Below are 21,399 nucleotides of genomic sequence, written 5' to 3' on the forward strand. Positions count from 1 at the left end.
GTCTTGCGCAGCATCGATGCATGGCAGCCATGCTTGACTGTGGCTTCACGCTGAAAGTTTCTGTCATGATTTTCGTGGATCGATAGGAGCTTAACGCAACTTTTTTCGAAATTTCAAGGTTCACTCTTTATATTGAAATTTTAAAGCATAGAAATACAATAAAATTTTGCAAAACCCAAATCGGTGAGCCATGGATACAATTACAGTGCTGATACGGTGATCAAAACGCCATCAACGTCAAAAGTAGGAAAAAACGACTGATATGAAAGTCAAAGTCAACATAGTTAAAAATCTAGGTCCACTAATCAGATATAGTTAGCCAAACGAGTCCTAATATCGATCGGGCGTAGTCGGCCGAATGGGCCCCAATGTCAACCACGGAAAACTTGCGACTAGAGTTGAGAGACAAACAATAGATCTCCCGGACCACTATCCCGGCCGACCAGACGTCATGGCCGGTCGGATGAAAGACAGCCAATTAAAGGAAAATAGCTCCGTTCAGTACGACCAAGTGAGGACGCCCCTATTAAGCAGTTTCCGATCGACCTATAATGGGACCTCCTGTATATCTCGTCATACCTTTTTGGAGGTTTGTGTCATTGACAATAGAACATGTCCAGCAGATAAATCGTACTTTAGAAACTTCTACCTTGTCACATAAGAGATTTGTATGCTCATTTAAGAAAAAATGTCAAGGACACTTTTCAACTTGTCTTTCCCTATGACACTTTGGAAAACGTGCATACACTTTGAGATGTGTGCACAGACGCTACAGTTGTGGCAAAAGGCGAATACGCTTGCCCCCAGCGCCCCCGCAAACCCATCCCAGGGCCAACACGGAGGAGGTAAATCACGGGCGGCTACTAGCCTTTGGAATACTGACTATCACATAAGGGAGGTATTTACCTCGGCTTTGCCGAGATTCGAACCCCAGACCTCATTGTGGCAACACCTCATGCGCTAGCCACTATACCCATCCGAGGGGGCAGACGCTACAGTGACACTATAAAAGGAGGTTCCCATTCATAGGCGGAAGTATGTGATATCTTGTGATTCTAAACACTCTATTGTTCATTACTGTTATTTTTCTCAACTGAGTGAAGGACTAACTTGAGCGTCGGAGGGTCAACAGTAGGAACCCTTTCGCGGCCTTGCACTGACGCTCTTGATTTTATAGAACAACGAGGTATACTTCCACTCAACCGTAAAGCCACATTCCCAGCCCACCATCTTCTCTACTTTCGGACAGGATCAAGTGCAAACTGACTAGAGGCTGTAGGTTAGCTTGACAGAGATCATCAGTCGAGACAAAGAAATATGTTATCTCAAAAGTAGACAAAGGAAAGCCATCTCTACTTACCAGAGATTATCGGTATCAAGCAAAAAGCCCATCTCAATACAGTGAATAAAATGGAGCCCTCGAAGTCGAAGTCGAAGTCGAAGTTAAGAAAGACGATTGGCATGGTAGTCAAAGTCAAAGAAGAGTCAACACTCGGTGTTAGCAAGGTCACCTGTCTCGGCTGATTGGTTAAGCCAATCAGACCGCTAATTCGATCGGATCCCGAGTCCCTTAGAGTTGATGAAACCTCGAGTTGTATCAATATCATTCAGAGTTGAGTCAGGTGTCTCCGCTGAGTGCTCTGGCCGATTGGACATAAGGTCCAATCGGACATGCTAGACAAACAGCCCGACCGAACCAAACTCTTTATCCAAGTGTAGAGGTCGAGCGCAGACTAGTCTTTAAGAGTGACATCCATCCTTTATTCGACCCGATCACGTATGTAAATAAGAGTTGATCGGGATAAAAGGGGACTTGATCGGCCTACCAGCAAAACATATTAAGAATCCATCAACTCAACGACTTAATATTCCCTTTTGATATTTTGTGTAATAGTTATCAAAGAAACAAAGGAATATTTCTTATGTTATCTTTATGAAGGAAGCTTCTACGCTGCAAATCACATAAATGGTGGTCCCTTTTCGGAAAAGTGTCAGAATTTAGATGGCTCGATCATATTTTAGTAATGTATTGAGATCATGCAGAAAGAAAAGTAATAATATATAAGTGGGTCTTCATCTACAGGCGTAGATATGCAATACCATGCAACCTAAGACACTCGGATCCTATGGTTCCTTTCTATTGTTCATTGCATTTTCTCTCGGCCACCTGTTTGACTTGAGCATTGGAGTGCTTGAGTCGGGAACCCCTCCCTGGCTCGGTTGCTAACACTTTTTCCCCTACTTTCTATTTTTGACAAGCAATATCACCCGGTGCCTTCAGTTTTCAACTTATTCTCAAAGTCAATATCAGAGCCACCTACCCAGTAGTCCATCTTCCTCAATTTCAGACAGAATCAAATTTGGTGTCGTCTGTGGAAACTTCGCTTGAATCTAAGATGTGAAGATGGAGGAGACTAGATGATTCACTACAATTATTTTGTCACAAGAAGACTTGGAGTTACTAATAACTGCCCGAGTGCAGAAGTTAGTACAACAGTAGCAAGCAACGACCGGGTATCCTTCACTGAACGACCCAACTATATCAATGGCGAGCCATCACACCGAGCGAGGGACCCGAGTGGAAGGGCCGACTGGGTTCCAACCAATTCCTCCTCTGGTCGGCTTTGTGCAAGCACCTGTGCAACTGATCAACTTGTCGCCTGTGCTACCCTCGCTGGTCGCGTATTGCAAGGCATTGTTCCATACACTATTCGATGATATGAGCCGAGCGGAAAGGTCCCAAGTATCATCTTCTGGAAATGCGCCTGCTCGTGATCTTCGATAAGGGAAAGCCCCGAGTGGATAAATATGTTGTTCTCCTAAAAAATTTTGGAAGATAAACTATCGAGCCACTTCCAACCCTTAGCAGTTGGAGAGTATGAGGGCGACTGACCTAGAAGATCATCTACTCAAATTTTAAAATGTAGCTACAGATGATGTCAAGTGTCACATGTTCCTTACCATCCCCTCTGACTCGGCACAAAAATGGTTTAACCGGCTTCTTGCCATTTGCTACTTCAAAGATTTTCAAAAAGCATTCCTCCATCACTTCGCTAATAGTCGCCGCTATCACAAAACCATGTTGAGTTTATTTTCCCTTAAACAAGGGCATAAGGAGGCACTGAAGGCATACATAAAAAGGTTTTAACAAAGTGGTCGTGAATGTTCCTTCGGCCACCCTAGAGATCTTGGTGAGTGACTTCACCCAAGGGCTTACAGATGGAGACTTCTTTCGATCCCTAATAAAAAAGCTCCTAGAAACTTTGACCATATGCTCAGAAGGGCAACTAAGTATATCAATGTAAAGGAGGCTCAGTCCATCGGGAAGAAGGAGGTAGTAGCACCCACTCTTGTATCTGCCCCTAAACATTAAGCTCCTCTCCCACCTCTACTGCACAAAGGACCCCAATCAAGACACCAAGAGCACCATCACGAGTCAGAGGACCATAACACTTGTTATTAGTATAAATAGGAGATGTGTCGAGCAACCAATCAAGGGTTTTTCTATCGCTCGCTATCTCCTAGCAATTAGCATTATCAGTAACCAAACAAACTGCCCAGAAGAGACCACTGAGACACCAAGCGGCACCAGCAAGCACCCTAACAATGAGAGAGCAGGGCCTGGGCCCCCTTCGAGTTAAACAGGAGCGTTCCCCTTACTTGGTAATAAGAAAACCGCAACAATGCTACTCGGAGAGATATTGATATGATAGCAGGTGGGTCAACTGATGGAGATTCCAATCAGGCCTGAAAGTCACATGCTCACCGATTGGAAATCCACGCGGTTAGATGTAGTCATGAACAAGCACAAGGGTTCAAAATCAACTTTAGGCCCAATGACTTAGAAGGGGTGGAATACCCCATGACAATGTTCTAATCATTAAGATTGTTATAGCTAATTATAACATACATCGTACTTTTCTTGACACAGGTAGCTCAATCAATATTATTTTCAAGAAGGCGTTCGAGAAGTTGCAAATAGAGAAGAGTGAGCTTCAACCCATGAAAATGCCCTTGTATGGATTCACTAGTAATAAAGTTCAGTTGATCGGACATATTAAGCTAGCCATATCCTTGAGGAAGGAGCCCCTAATGAAGACTCATCGATCAATTTCATCATAGTGGATGTGCCCTCGACTTACAATGTGATCTTGGATCGATCGACCTTGAATAAATTCTGAGCAGTCGTCTCAACATTTTTCTAAAAGATCAAGTTCCTTGTGGATGATTAGGTTGGGAAATTAAAAGGAAACCAGATGGTAACGTGTAAGTGCTATGTGGATGTCGCCAAGACTGAAGCTCGAGTGGTACTAAAGATCTAGCAGACAAGGGTGAATGTCATACACAAAGCACCCTCGATTCTAGTCTATGAAGAAAAAGAGGAGGTTCAAATCCATCCCGATCGAACGGAAGCCATCACTCAGATAGCGGTAGATCTGACACTCGAACTCAAAGTTGACCTAATGAAGTGCCTAACGCACAATAATGATGTGTTTGTCTGGATACCTAAAGAAATTATGGGCATTTCACCCGAGGTCATGGAGCATATGTTGCATGACTTCCTGGATGCACGACCAGTCAAGCAAAAGAAAAGAGACTTTAGAGTCAATCAGAATAGGATCATTCGAGCGGAGGTGGAAAAGTTGCTTGAGGTAAAGCATATTCGGGAAGTCTAATTCCCGAACTGGTTAGCCAATGTGATGTTGGTTTCTAAACTGGGGAACAAATGGTGAGTCTGTATCGATTTCAAAGACTTTAATAAAACATGCCTAAAGGACTATTATCCCTTATCACACATTGATCAGCTGATGGACTCAACGATCGGCTGCGAATTGATATGTATACTTTATGCTAGGTATACTTTACAGATGACCTATAACGAGAAGGACATCAACCGTACCAATGTTGTCGAACCTCGTCTCTATTCGTATCCACACTAAGCTCCTCAAGACAATTCTTTCAGTACAAGCCTCTCCTTCAGAAGTTACTAGTCATAAGCGAAGAAAAGGGATCAAGAGAAAGAAGAAGAAAAACACACACAAGGGAGAGTTTTTCTCCCTTGTGGTGGTCACAGCAACAAGAGGGAGCACCCTCTTGTTGGCGGCATGAGAGAAAGGAGAGGGGGAGGAGGATTGAGTTTCCAAAAGTCAATCAACTAAATAATGAAATTTGCATCTAATTTTCTCCCAATTATATTTATATACAATCATCTTTAATAAGTTAGATTAGAAAGCCCAAATCTAACTCATTATCTCTTAACCAAAAATTAGTCCATTAACCCCTTGGTTTGGTTCATAACTAAACCAAGTTGGTTCATGACTAATTCATGATTAAACCAAATATGGTTCAACTCTACCATAAGAGATGTAGCTATCTGCGCTTCTATCATGATAAATATTTTCATATTTATCTTATGTATGGTCCAACCAAATATTTATCTCTTCATCTAAGAATTCTATTCTTTAACTTATTTTACATCTTTCAGATACTTATTAGTGCATGTGACCCAATAGGTTCCCGATTTATTTTGACTATCTATAATTAAGAACTTAATTATAGAACGATCATGAGTGACACCTAGTAGTACATCATGATCCCCAATTAACAGAAAATCATAGTTAATTTTAGAACTAATTCTAAATCTTTCAGCAGCTACAGTGAGTCGTGCCTTGTTCCTTTCACTCATCTTATACCCACTTGATTCAGGACATGATCTATATGTCTGCCCCCACTAGATTGACTATGTCACACCTAACTCAAGTAATACTTCCTCGTTCTATGGATTTAAATTACTCGTACATGTGTACAAAAGTCTCGCATTCTTAACATGTGATGCTTTGGCCAAAGACTTTGAGTAATAATCTTAACGAGTGGCCATAAGGTATACGTCTCCTCACAAGGAGCAGTGAATCCTCTGTGGGCTATCAAAACATCTTCAGACATTTCGACTTATACACAATCATTCCGGGTCCACATCTCAATGAGGTGCTTGCTTAAGATATCAAAGTATAAATCTCTATGACCAAAAAAACTTGTATACCTCAAGTCGAAGGAAACTTGCACTCGAGCTGCAGTAAGAGCTTCACAGATTATCCATATATATAGATAACCATATAAAGTCTTACAGCGAGTCACTTCAATGAATAAGTTACCATAACTAGTATCCACACTTAACTTTCGACATCCCAATGTCTCCAGCTAGTGAAAAAACAACTACTTTGTGAACCAAAAAGTATAACCTATGCTAGTCTTACAAAATTGATGTTGTCCAAATACATCAATTCGACGACTAGGGAAATTCCAATACGTTTATAATTACACATGTAGAGATAATCACTAGTTGTGATCCAATCATAATTTCTCTCATACTATGAATTATATTGCAGACATTTAGTAAATGAGTTTAAGACAATCAAACATATAATATGTACTCAAATAGTGAATCTATATTTAGTAAAATTTATAAGACGATTATCTTAGGACATTCCTCAAAATCTAATATAATATTGACGAGACATGCTAAACACTGAGAATATATAGACTCAAACTCAACCCTCTCAAATACCTGCTCGGAGCCAAGAGTGGGTGGTTCCTCAGCTATATAGTGACTGAACAAGGGATTGAAGTCAACCTGAGAAAGGTACAAGTTCTCCGAGACATGGCTCCACCGCACAACTTGAAAGAAGCTCAACGGCTAACCGGGCGGATCACGGCGTTGTCACAGTTCATCTCAAGGTCATCTTATTGGAGCTTATCCTTCTTCAAAATACTTCACCGAGCTACCAAATTTGAATGGGATGTTAAGTGTGGTAAGGTGTTTGAAGAGTTGAAAGAGTATTTGTCTACCTTGTCGATGCTCGCCAAACCAATAGTTGGCAAACCCTTGTAGATGTACCTATCGACAATCGAGAGTGTTGTGGGGTCAGTTTTAGTATGGCAAGAGGGGAAGGAGCAACAACTAATGTATTTCTCAAGTAATTTATTAAAAGATATCGAGTGTCACTATACTGCACTCGAGAAGTTAGTATATGAACAACTCTTAGTCGCTCAGAGACTACACCCTTACTTTTTATCGCATCTAATCATAGTGTTAACCAACAGTACCCTGGGTCAAGTGCCCATTAACTCAAAAGCATCAGGAAAATTAATCAAGTGGGCTATTAAGCTCAGCGAATATGATATATAATATCAACCCCGAAGCGACCATCAAAACTCAAGCCTTAGTCGATTTTGTGATGGAGATACAAGGTCCTGAGCTAGAAGAAACATGAAAAATCTACGTAGACGGGTCATCCACTCAGCAAGGTAACGAAGTCAGAATTCTCATGATATTGCCCCAAGAAGACAGACTGTAGCAGTCTGTCTGGCTAGATTACTGAGTCACCAATAATGAAGCAAAGAATGAGGCATTGATAGCCGGTCTGCAAGCTGCAAAGCATGTGAGAGCTGCCCAAGTCCTAATCTATTCAGATTCTCAGTTGGTTTCTCAACAACTTTCAGGCAAATTTGAGATTAATAGTGAGCAGCTAAGGTTGTATGCAGAGGCATTCGAGAAGTTGAAGGCAGGGTTTCATGAAGTGATCATACAAAAAATCCCTTGAGTGGGAAACTAAAAGGCAAACGAGTTAGCAAAGTTGGCTAGCTCTATAATCCCGTGGACGCTAAATAGGCCTATGGAACAAACATTATTGATAGCTCACATTGAGAGGCAGGCCGAGCTAGAACTACAGAGCGACTGGAGAGCACAGTTAATTTTATTCCTCCAGTAAGAAATTTTACCCTCCGATTGGGAGCAAGAGCATATGATTAAGAAAAGGGTCGGTCAGTTTATAATGATTGGGGACAACTTATATAAGAGGGCTTTCTCTTGCCCCTTTCTTAAGTGCATTAGGTCGGATGATATGTAGTACATCTTACAAGAAGTTCATTAGGGTTCTTGTGGAAGCTACCCATGCGGTTGGTCACTCCATCGGAGGATTTTGTTGGCTTGGTATTTTTGGTCCACTCTACAAGCTGACTCAACTCGGCTATTAACCACATGTTGATCATGTTAAAAACACCAGAACATCCCACACTACCCTACATAATTGTTGAAGACTTCAATTGTTTCATGTCTATTTAACCAATAGGAAATGTATATTGTAGGATCCTTCCTGAAGGCACCCGATCAGAAAAATTTTATTTTAGTGGTTGTGGATTATTTCTCCATATGAGTGAAAATAAAGGCTCTAGCAAAGATAACGAAGCGAATGATCATCAAGTTCTTGTGGCAAAACATAGCATGTTCGTTCGTGATTCCTGAAGACTTCAATTGTTTCATGTCTATTTAACCAATAGAAATGTATATTGTAGGATCCTTCCTGAAGGCACCCGATCAGAAAAAATTTATTTTAGTGGTTGTGGATTATTTCTCCATATGAGTGAAAATAAAGGCTCTTGCAAAGATAACGAAGCGAATGATCATCAAGCTCTTGTGGCAAAACATAGCATGTTCGTTCGTGATTCCTTGTAAACTCATCTTAGACAATGAAAGACAGTTCCAGGGTCAAAAAATTCGAGAGTGGTACTCAAGTTATGAAATTTTGTAAGCTTTTAGTTCTGTGGCATATCCTTAAAGCAATGGTTAGATAGAAGTTACTAAGAAAGAAATTATCAGAGGACTCAAAACAAAGTTGGATCATGCGGGAGGGAGTTGGGTGGATGAACTGCTAAGTGTGTTGTGGACTTACCGAACCACCCTCAAGAAAGTACAAATATAACACCTTTTCATCTGGTTTATGGCAGAGAAGTAGTAGTCCCTATTGAAGTAGGTTGGGAGTCTGATCGAAGGAAGTTATATAATGAATACAACGTTAATCAACATCTTATGGAGCTTGATTTGATTGAAGAAATCAGAGACAAAGCAAATACTCGGATGGTAGCCTATCGTCAAAGAATGAAGCAAAACTATAATCAATGAGTCATCCCAAAATTTTTTCAAGTGGACAACTTAGTTTGGAAGTGGATTAAGTCGGTTGGGGAAGTCAACAAACTAGAATCGTAATGGGGTGGACCATACAAAATGGTGCAGAAGCTCACCTCGGGTTCTTACTATCTCCAGGACGTCAAGTGAAGGAATTTGGATCGTCCATGGAGTATGAATCGCCTTCAACCTTATCGTACCTGAGAGTATGCATGTAATGTGTTTATATATATTGTTGAGTATTCATGGTTAATGAAATTACAGGTAAACTTAGCTAAGGAGCCATGAATTCCATACTCTCGAGCCATTCGGTTGAGTTATAAGCATGCTTGCTCATGCGCCTATATCCAAAACTTTTAAGCCATTCAGCTAAGTTATAAGCGTTCTTGCTCATGTGCCTAAGTCCTAGCGTCTTGATTCATTCAGCCGAGTTATAAATGTACTTGCTCACGCACCTAAGTCCTAGACTCTCAAGTCATTCAGTCAAGTTATAAGCGTGCTTTCTCATGCACCTAAGTCCCAAACTCTCAAGCCGTTCAACCGAGTTATAAGTGTGCTTGCTCACGCACCTAAGTTCTAGACTCTCAAGCCATTCGACTGAGTTATAAGTGTACTTACTCATGCGCCTAAGTTCTAGACTCTTGAGACGTCTGGCCGAGTTATAAGCGTACTTGATCACATGTCTAAGTCCCAGACTCTCAAGTCGTTAGGCCGAGTTATAAGCGTGCTTACTTAAGTGCCTAAGTCTCAAACTCTCAAGTCGTTCAGCCAAGTTATAAGCGTGCTTGCTCACGCGCCTAAGTTCTAGACTCTCGATTCATTCAACCTAGTTATATGTGTTCTTACTCACACTCCTAAGTTTTATACTCTCGAGTCGTCCAACTGAGTTATAAGTGTGCTTGCTCAAGCGTCTAAGTGTTGGACCCTTAGCGGCCAGCTAGATGAAGGTGAATAGCCCTAGAAAGAAAATTGAACCTTCCTTGCACTTTAAAGCTTAATAATAATCAACACTTGCATAAAAAAATAAGAGACTTAAATAAAGAAAGGAAGAGACACAAACGATTTACTTGGTTACAATCAGGGAGGTTGTTAATCCAAGAAAGTTGAACATTCACTAAACTCTTCTTCAGGAGGAGAAGCCTCTTTATAATAATTAAAGCACTAGATTATAGAACAAAACTGAATAGGAATCAATCACAAGTGTTGTTCTGACATTCTAGGACCAGGATTGTATTTATAGCCCTGGTTGGGGCTCCTAACTAGAAGGGTTCCAGGCGCCTCTGGGGAATAAAACTTTATCCCCGTCGTAACGCAACGTGTCACATTGTGTTTGGCTAAATTTTTCGATTCGGGCGCCCGGAGTCCGGGTGCTTGAACAAAAAAATTAACTTTTTGTTGATTTTCAGTTCCGGTCTTCCGCTTTCTTTTCGCTCGCATTGGTCCGGGTCTTCTGCTCCATCTCCTCTCGCTTGGGTGATCTCGTCCATCCGAAATAAGACTCACCCGAACTCAACTTTCGGCCTTCTAGAGCAAACTTCCGCTCCAGCTTCTCGTCCCTTGGAAATGCCACACGCCTACTTCTCGTCCGCCCGGGTACTCTTCCGCAACACCTCATCCCTCGAACGTACCAAGCCCATCTGCTCTCTCCCGTGTCATCCTTCTCGTTAGCTACGTCTTTCGCCCGACTTCCTGTTCTCCTAAGTTCCTACACACTTAGACACAAGGGTTAAACCACAACAGGACCTAACCTAACTTGGTTGATCACATAAAAACTACCACGGGGTACTTACAATCTCCCCCTTTTTGATGTTATCAAATCCAAGTTAAGTTAGGGTAAACCACAAACAAATAACAGTTTATATAGTACAACAAATTTTAAAAATTTGTACTAACTACCCTCCCTCTAAAGTTAATCTTCACTGCTTCCTCTTTTGATTACATTAAAAATGGGGTACTTTTAAAGTGACTTTGGAAAAGTTTAATTTAAAGTTTAAGGGAAAAAGCACGAGAGGTTAAGCTTCAAAAACTCTGGTTTTATAAATAAACTCCTTTAATTGTTGAGAGAAATTAACAAGGGTTGAACAAAAAGTTGAATTTTAGGCAGAAATAAAAAAAATGCTTTGTGATAACTAGTCATAGAAATTTTTCTAACGGATTTTTTTTAATTATTTAGATTAAAGTTTCATAGAAAAATAAATTTTAACAATCAGAATTTTTCTAACAGAAATTTTGACAAACAATTTAAAGCATTTTTATAATTACTAAATACTTAATAGTTAGTCAATTAAATACTTATTTCAATAATTGACTTCCCGGCTATGGTGAGGTACTAGACCTTCTTAGTTATTGGAACAACAATTACTTTCTAGACAAAGTCTTTTAAAGAAATCAAATATTCAATTTTCTCTCTGAAAGCTCTAAAAAAATCAATCTAAGTATGATTTTGGAACCCAATATAGATTCCTTCCTACAAGATTAATCAAGAATTTTTAAGGAATATATTTCTATGATATTTTTCTAATTTGACCTTTATGATAATCAAGATACCAGTTAAGTCCTGAAAAAATTCTAAAATTAGAAGGAATAAAAGTTGAGCATGCACGACTTTTCAAATTTTCTATTTCCTTTTTCAATTTTTATTTTCAATTTTTACTTTATCAAAATCTTCTAATCGATAAGAACTAGCTAAGGTTGATTTTAACTCCTTATTGCCTTTTTCTAACCTACAGTAATTTTTTGATAATACTTTTATAAATTCAAATATTTTATCTGGAGATAAAGATTGTACCTGACTTACCTTGTCGATCCCTTAATCTGAAGCTCCCCCTAAAGTACTACTTTCTTCTAATGACGCTCCCCCTTCATCGATGCTCATTTTGGACGAGCTTGATTCGTCTTCATCTTCTTGGCGACTTGCTACTAGCGCAAGTCCGACGAGGGCTTCTATCTCTGATTTGTATGGCGTGTCCTCCCATATCACTTTTAGATTATACTTGGGTCAGTCTTGCTTCTTGTTCTTTTCCTTGTCCTTCAATTTTGGGAAGTTATCTTTGATATACCCTTCTTCATTGCAGTGGTAGCATCTTACTTTTCTTTTTCTTTTTATATCCTGCACTTGATTAAATTTATTATATTTAAATAATTTTTAAAATTTTCTTACCATTAACGTCGTTTCATCATCGTCAAGTGATGTCTCATAATCTAGTTCATTCGTTTTAGCTATTAAGATAATGTTTTGGTTTGATTTCTTATTTAGACATGCACATCTTGACTCATGAATTTCAAAAGTTGAAAAAAGTTCTTTCAAAGTGCTTATCTCTAAATCCTTAGAGATGAAATACGCATCTACTAAAGTCGACCATTCCAGAGTCTTAGGAAATGCGTTAAGTGTGTAGCTTAAAGAATCTCAGTTGGTTACCTTTTCTCCAAGATTCATGAGTCCGGTGATGAGCTCCTTGATTCTTGAATGAATGTGTGCGACAGTTTAGCCCTCTTTTAACAGGAGGTTGCTGATCTGGTACTGGAGCAGGTCCTGTCTAGCTAGTTTTACCTCTGAGGTTCCTTCTTGTAGTTCCAGGAATTTCTCCCAGAGCTCCTTAGCTGACTTGTAGGCTCCGATACAGTTGACTTCTTGAGGTGGTAAAACGCTAAGTAGATGAAACTCTGCTTTGCCATTTGCCACGAAGTTGACTTACTCTTTCTTCGCCTACTGATATTTTTCTTTATCTTTCGGGGCTACAAAATCATATTTCATAATAATTAATAATTCAAAATCTGTTTTAAAAAATACCTCATCTTTTTCTTCCAGCTCACGAATTTCCCCTCAAACTTCAATGAATTGATGCTTGATCCGGCCATCTCATGTGCTTTGTTCGGCGGTTAGTCCTCCTGAAGCGAACTTGGCTCTGATACCACTTATTGGACCCTTGGTGGCCGGCCAGAGGGGGGTGAATAGCCTTGCAAAGAAAAATGAACCTTCCTCGTGCTTTAAATCTTAAAAATAATCAACACTTGCATAAAAAAAATAAGAGACTTAAATAAAGAAAGGAAGAGGCACAAATGATTTACTTGGTTACAACCGGCGATGTTGTTAATCTAAAGAAGTTGAACCCTCAGTAAACTCTCATTCAGGTAAAGAAACCTCTTTACAGTAATTAAAGCACTAGATTACAGAACTGAACTGAATAGGAATCAATCACAAGTGTTGGCCTGTCCTTCTAGGAACAGGACTGTATTTATAGCTTTAGTGGGGCGCCTGGAAGGGTTCCAGGCGCCTCTAGGGGGATAAAACTTTATCCCCATCGTAACGCAACGCGCCATGTTACGTTTGACTACTTTTCGATCCGAGCACTCGGAAGAGTTCCGAGTGCCCGGAGTTCGAGCGCTTGGACCAAGTCCCGGCGCCCCTGATAGGTCGAGGCACCTCGGACTTGGTCGGGGCACCTCGGACTGAAAAATCAAATTTTTGTTGATTTTCAGTCCCGGTCTTCTGTTCCATTTTCCCTTGCATTGGTCCGGGTCTTCCGCTCTGACTCCGCTCACTTGGGTGATCTCGGCCATCCAGAATAAGGATCACCCGAACACAACTTCCGATCTTCTCAAGCAAACTTCTGTTTCGGCTTCTCATCCCTCGGAAATGTCATGCGCCTCCTACTTGTCCGCCCGCGTATTCTTCTGCAGCACCTCATCCCTCGGACACACTGAGCCCGCTGGCTCTCTCCCATGTCGTCCTTTTAGCTAGCTGCATCTTTCACCTGATTTTTTGTGTTCCTAAGTTCCTTCACACTTAGACACAAGGGTTAAACCACAACATGACCTAACCTAACTTGGTTGATCACATCAAAACTACCACGGGGTATTTACACTAAGCCCTAGACTCTTGAGTCGTTAAGCCGAATTATAAGCGTGCTTGCTCACACGCCTAAGTCCTAGACTCTTGAGTCGTTCAGCTAAGTTATAAGCGTTCTTGCTCACGCGCCTAAGTCCTAGACTCTCAAGCCATTTGATCGAGTTATAATCATGCTTGCTCATGTGCCTAAGTGTCAGACTCTTGAGTCGTTCAACATAGTTATAAGCATGCTTACTCAAGCACCTAAGTCTAGACTCTTGAGCCGTTCAATCAAGTTATAAGCATGCTTGCTTATGCACCTAAGTCTCATACTCTCAAACCATTCGACAAAGTTATAAGCATTCTTGCTTATGCGCCAAAGTCCCAGACTCTCGAGCCGTTTGTTGGACTTATAAGCATGCTTTCTAACTTGCCAAACTATAAGACTCTCGAGCCATTCGTTTGAGTTATAAGCATGCTTGCTCACGCACCTAAGCTCCAGACTCTTGAGTCGTTCAACCAAGTTATAAGCGTGTTTTCTCATGTGCCTAAGTCCCAGACTCTCAAGTCGTTCGGCTAAGTTACAAACGTTCTTGCTCACGAGCCTAAATTTCAGACTTTCGAGTCGTTCGACCGAGTTATAAGCATATTTGCTAACACACCTAAGTCCTAGACTCTTGAGTGTTCGGCCAAATTATAAGCTTGCTTACTCACACACTATGTCGTAGACTCTAAAGTTGTTCGGCGGAGTTATAAGTGTGCTTTCTCAAGCTCCTAAGTCCCAGACTCTCGAGTTGTTCGGTTAAGTTATAAGCGTGCTTGTTCACATGCCTAAGTCTCGGACTCTTGAGCCATTCGACAGAGTTATAAGTGTGCTTGCTCACGTGCCTAAGTCCCGGCTCTTGAGCTGTTCGGTCGAGTTATAAGTGTGCTTGCTCACGCGCCTAAGTCCTAGATTCTCATGTCTTAATACTAAGTTATAAGCAAATTTTCTCGTGCCCTCTGATCGGCCCTCTTGGTAAAAGGTTCAATTCTAGACCCTCATGCCTTTGCGTCGAGAGTGGAGTTTCTCGATGTCCACGATTCTTCGGCTCTGTTTTTGAAGTTTTTCAAATGATCAAAGTACTATTTATGTGAGTTAACTACAGTTCAAGTACTACTTACATGAATTTGAGCAAGTAAAATGATACTACGTTAAGGGAAAAAGGACATGACACCATACTAAGGAAAAGTCTTCAAGAGCAAAGAAGAGGTGGAAAAATATATACATCGAAATGACACAAGTCTTTAATTTTTTACAATAAAAGGGGGATGAACCCTAAAAAAAAGTCTCTTAACCCCATTAGGCAAAGTTTGGAAAGACATCGTCTGGAATTCCCTCCAAAATTTTCCAGCACTGGATGAAATTTTGAGGGATATCTGCGGTCAAGTGGCTTGCTTCCCTAAGTTGCTTTATGACCCCTTCAACATCATGCCAAACATTTTGGAGGTACACCAGGCGAGCATCATATTGAAGTCCCAAGAGCGCAAATACTCCACTTAGAAGGCCTCGAGCCGATCAGGCTTCCTCGCCTTGTAATTTGCCAGCTGAGCCTTGGAAGATTCCAGCTCGGCCTTTAAGGCCTCTAGTTCGACATCCTTTGCGTTTAGGGTCTATTATTTCTCTTCGAGCTGAAGGTCCTTGACTGTTAGTACGCCCATTTTTTTTACCAATGCGAAAGTAAGGGTGACCTCTGTTTCTTTTAATTTTTTGGCGAGGGGCTTGGACTTCAGTATTTTTCAAATTCTGATCGGCTATAGCTCGGAGTTTTCAAGTGTTCTCTGATCAGATGTGGGCTTCAAAAGCGTGCATTTGCTTTTTGATCCTCTTGATCTAGACCTCATGGGCGTGCCCCTTATCTTTTTCTTCTAAAAGAGCTTGCTTAGGTCTTTGCAGCAGCTCAGACTGGCTGTCAAGTTTACCCTTCAGTTGAGCCACTTCACCTTGGAGCCGCTTGGCAGAGCCTTGAGAGGTTCTGACTCCCCTTGCCGAGCCTTGCAAATTCTAGTGATCATGGATCATCTTTGCCCATTTTTGACACAAGGATAAGCCAACTACTCAGAACTGACGAAGCAAGAAGAAATTAACAAGAGGCATATATGAAAAATAAACATGACAGTAAAGAAAGTTTACCCTTGTAACATCCTATGAAAAATGATCAACCAACTCCTCTGGGGAGTACTCGGTCATACATGCCCGAGAGTTTGTCCAAGTCTGAGCCAGCAAGCCTTGTATTTTTATTAGAAGTTCTGGGGTGAGTGACTCGACAGGGTTCGTGTAGAACCATTTGTGAGAAGGTAGCCTAAGTGTAGTGCTAATCCTATTGGGCTTACTTTGTCTACTCGATTCTTGTGAGTTGGACTTGAATTTGGACTTGGACTTTGACTTGGAAGTAGAGTATATCTTGTATCGGGGCTGCCAAGGATTTGTAGAGGTGACAGTGAAAAGAAGATATATCACAAGGCAATCACTCCAATCAGTAGCTCAGAGATGGAGGATGTCCACTTGGACGAGACTAGGGTTGAACGGTCGGCTTTGAGTGTCGGAGGAATGTAGAAAGAGCTCTCTCCCTGCTCGGACGGTGGATGTAGGCCCAGTGGTTCAGAGGAAACTTGTTGGGTGGGTGTAGCCGAGCGGTGCCTCTTGCGTCATTGATGTTGGATCAAAGGTTCCCCAGAAGTGGCAAACTTGGACGGAACCTCCACGGGTAACAGGGAAGGTCGAGGGGGGGGGGCATTTCCTCAGTGTTTGCGGTCGTGTCCCTCCCCGCCACCTGGATGGCTCCTTCTTCACCAGTCGACACCTCAGTCGATCCGATCAACATAAGCCCCTCCTTAGTTGGCTCCTTGATCGAGCTGATCGATGCACGCTCATAGGTCGCTAGCTCGGCCTCGGCATGAGTGTACATTTCCTCATCATCTAGCTTGGTGGAATCTCCGAGGCAAGCCTTCCACGTAGTTTTGGCTGCAAAATAGAAAAGGAAATCAATTAGATATAATAGTAAAGGGAGATCGAATTTCTCACCGAAACTGTCGAGCAATCGGACTCGGATGGGACTCAGCCCGAAGATATACAGAATGCCCTCCAACAGTGGCTTGTGAATATTGAACTTCAAACCAATCGGCTGATTGGAGGCATTGAGGTAGACTAGCTCCCATCGAAATACGCCTATCTCGAGAATCGGAGGCAATTCCGTTTGCCAGCCGATCGGGAAAGTTACTTATGTAAGTGGCCCGGGTAAATTTTGATGTGATCAACTAGGTTAAGTTAAACTATGAATTTTTGATGTCTTATGTCTAAGTGTGTAGAGACTTATGAATATAAGAAATTAAGCGAAAGACTTAGCAGACGAGAAGGATGACACGGGAAGCGAGTCGACAGGCTCAATGCATCCGAGGGGCGAGAAGTTGCTGAAGAGTACATAGGTGGAGCGAGAAGGACACGCATGGTACTTCTGAGGGATAAGAAGCTGGAGAAAAAGATTGCTTGAGAAGAGAAGGTCAGAGTTGGGTTCGGGTGAGCTCAACTCTGGATGGCCAAAGAATCACCCAAGTGACTAGAGCAGTAGTCAGGCAAAGTCAACTCTGTGTTGAGTTTGTTCAAGCACCCGGACTAGCATGGTACCAAACAGGTGTCTCATCTTTGAAATGTTACTGTAGATAACTATTGGAGTCCACATCAGCAACAGTCCAGACGCCCGAACCGATCCAAGCGTCCGGGTGAGGATAAAATTTTATTCTGAAGTCGTTGAAGAGTCATTGCGAAGAAGATAGAATGCACCACTGGGGGTGCTCGGACCCACTCTAGGCGTCCGGAGATGCCACATCAATCAACGGATGACTAGCAGGCTATAAATAAAGCCCTGGTCCTCTTCATTTCAACACAACACTTGCAAACGAAACACTTGCTTCTATTGTTTTCCTTTTTCTATTTTATGTACTTAATTGTTGTAAAAAGCTACTCAACCAGAAGGAGATTTTTAATGGAAATCCTGCATTTTCTTTTCTTTTATGTTAATTAATTTTTGTTCAACTAACTTGTGTTGTCTTTGCTAACTTTGAGAAGCAAAAGAAAATTTTTAACTCTTATTTCAAAATAATTCACCCTCCTCTTGCCGGCCGCACCGAGTCCAATAACTGGAGGGACCGATCAAAGATAGAAATAATGAGACTTTCAACCTTTGTTGGAAGTGAGCATCTTGTCAAAGAAAACATCACCCACTCAAGCTTGGAGGATAAAGACACCCAACTCAAATTTCTTCGATAATAAAAATAATAGAAGACTGGAGGTGTAGGGGAACTCGGTATAAGCGGAACATGATAATAACTCCACACAGTAGCCTAATGGAATTAGGGGCTAACTGTTGGAAGGAATGTGGAAATAGTTGCAGACTTTGGTGAAGAAAGGATGTCAAGGAAAATGAAGGTCGACTAAGAATTGATTTTTAAAGAAAGTTAGAAAGCCAACCGAGAAGGGGGGGGGGGGGGGGGAGATTTGGACTATTGTAGCCAATCAGAATGATGATGTGATGATCGCAAGGAAGATGGAAAGTGAGACGCATCTGGTCCACTTCACTGCCGTTCAAGTCAAAGGCGATGGAGGTGTACTAGAGACCGTAAACAACCTTGGGAGGGGCAGAAGCCATGAGAAAAAGGAAAAGTGAACAGAAAGGGGAAGGAAAATGCACTTACGCTAGAAAGGTATAACTCAAATGATCACCGATGACAAAGAAAGAAGAGGAGGATGAAGGTGGAGAAGATGCCGAAGAGAAGAATGTGAAAAATGCTAGGGTTACATCAAATAGTGTAAACCTTAAAACCCTAGTAGTAGCCTCTCACAACCGTCCGATCGCAAAGGTGAAGGAGAGAGGATTAATTTGGATGGTTGAATTTAAACTGACAAAGGTCACATTAAATCTCAACAGTAACCTTTCATTTCAGATATTCTTTTCACAAGAGTACGCCACGTAGCAGAAAGATACATGCCGTATTTATTAGGATGGGAGGCAGTAAGCACGTTTATAATAAAAAGGCATGTTCATCATGCTAAGCATTAATGATAAGTGGTATACCTAGTTTCTAAGGTGCTAGTGTGACGTCAACTCAAACTGAGTGGCGGAATTAGGAATGAGTATCCGAGCAGAGAGCGAGAGACACAAGAAACACAAGTGTCTAGTCAGTTGAGTTTGCAGTCTCCTTCGATTAGACTTGAAGGGTAGGCTTGTGATACGACGAATAAGGTGGGGCCCCCGGAATCAGGGTCGAAGTTAAGAAAGTCGGTTGACATGGCCATCAAAGTCAATGAGGGGTCAACACTCGAGGTTAATAGGGTCACCTGTCCGATTGGTCTAGTCGATCGGATCACTGGTTCGATCAGATCCTAAGTCTCTCAGAGGCGATGAAACCTCGAGTTGCATCAGTGTCATTCAGAGCTGAGTCAGGTGTCTCTAATGAGTGCTCTGGTCGATCGGACCCGAGGTCCTATCGAACATGCAAGTCAAATGGCCTGACCAAACCGGACTCTTTATCCAAGTGTAGAGGCTATGTGCAGGTCGAGTCCCTAAGAGTGACATCCATCTTTTATCCGACCCGATCGCACTTGCAAACAAGAGTCGATCAGGCTAAAAGGGAACTCGGTCAACTTGCTAGCAAAACATATTAAGGACCCATTAACCCAACCGCTTAATATTCCCTTTTGACGTTTTGCATAACGGTTGTAGAGAAACAAAGGAATATTCCTTGTGCTATCTTTATAAAGGAAACTTCTACTCTATAAATCATAAAATGGTGGGCCCCTTTCTGAAAAGGTGTTAGAATGTTAGAATTTAGTAATGCATCGAGATTCGTACTGAAAGAAAAAATAACACTATATAAGAGGGTCTTCATCTACAGGTGCAGATACACAACACAATGTTGGTGCAATATCCCTTAGGTCAAGGTTGACTGGTTTGACCAAGCTTGAGTCTTGGTCATAGTTTCGATGTTTGACAATACATGTAGACACATGGACAATGCAGGTGCAGTTGTTCATATGGGGAGATTCTGATCAGAGACTGATCAGTGTGAATGAAGAAGAGTCAAGTAGGTATACCTGACTGGATGGAAATCCTAGTAAGTGAAGCCAGGTGAAAGTCCTAGTGAGTGAAGCTAGGCAGATGGAAATCCTGGTGAGTGAAGCCAGGTGAAAATCCTAGTGAGTGAAGCTAGGCAGTATGGAAGTCCTGGTGAGTGAAGCCAGGCAGAAGGAAAATCCTGGTGAGTGAAGCCAGGTGAAAGACCTAGTGAGTGAAGCTAGGCAGATTGAAAATCCTAGTGAGTGAAGCTAGGTGAAAGTCCAAGTAGGTCAAGAGAGTGACCGGATACTTGGCATAAAAGAAAAGTCCAAGTGGGTCAAAGGGATTGACCGGACACTTGGTGAGGGAGTCCTAGCAGGTAAAGGGAGTGACTAGATGCTAGGCATGACGTACCAACAGGTTAAGGTTGACTGGATGTTGGTTTGGGAGGTTTGGGACTTGGTTTGGGCAAAAACCAAGTGCTGGATCGATCCGTGGATCGATCCAAGCTCTGGATCGATCAGTGGATCGATCCAGACCTGTCCCAGCGAACAGAAAGCCTCTGGATCGATCCAGAGGTCCCAATCGATCAGTGGATCGATTGGGACGCTACTGCTTCGTGCGATAAGCGCTGGATCGATCCGTGGATCGATCCAGGCGTTTTTCCAGAGCACAGAGGCGCTCTGGATCGATCCGTGGATCGATCCAAAGCCTTCCCGATCGATTGGGAATAATTGAATCGATTGGGATCCGACCGTTGCGTCGTATTTGAGCCGCAGGCGAGCGTTGTCTTCGGTATCACTTCATAGATTCATTTCAGATCTTCACCAGCTCCTCCACAGCTCTTCTCAAGCTCGAGATCGCCAGTTCTTGAAGGTTCTTGGAGGCTCTTCCAAGTCAAGAGGCGGATCAAAGCAAGAAGAAGAAACTAGGGTTAGGGTTTGTGCACTCATTGTAAGCTTGTATTTCTTTACTACCCTTTCTTCTTCTTGTATTGAGTCTTGTAGGGCTTCTCCGCCCTTGGTAGTTACCATAAAGGAGAGTTTCAGTAGTGGAGGGTGCGTGCGTTGTGTGGATCCTTGGATTAGTCACCTCCCTTGGAGGTGGATACCAAGTAAAATCTAAGTGTTAGCGTGTTTGTATTTGTATTTTCGCTGTGCATCCTTGAAGAAACAAGCAACACCGAGCAACGAGCACGCGAAGAGCTATTCACCCCCCCCCCCCCTCTCTAGCTCACTTTTGGTCCTAACACACAACACAACTGTATGCAACCTAAGATATTTGGATCATACTGTTCCTTTCTATTGTTCATTGCATTTCCTCTCGGCCATCTGTTTGACTTGAACGTCGGAGTGCCTATGTCGGAGACCCCTCTCTGGCCCAGTTGCTGACATTTTTTCCATTACTTTCTATTTTTGACACGCAAGATCACCTGGTGCCTTCAGTTTCTAGCTCAAAGTTTTCTCAAAGTCAATATCAGAGCCACATATCCAACATTCCATCTTCCTTGATTTTAG

The sequence above is a fragment of the Zingiber officinale genome, chromosome 2B (assembly GCF_018446385.1).
Source record: "Zingiber officinale cultivar Zhangliang chromosome 2B, Zo_v1.1, whole genome shotgun sequence".
Lineage (NCBI taxonomy): Eukaryota > Viridiplantae > Streptophyta > Magnoliopsida > Zingiberales > Zingiberaceae > Zingiber > Zingiber officinale.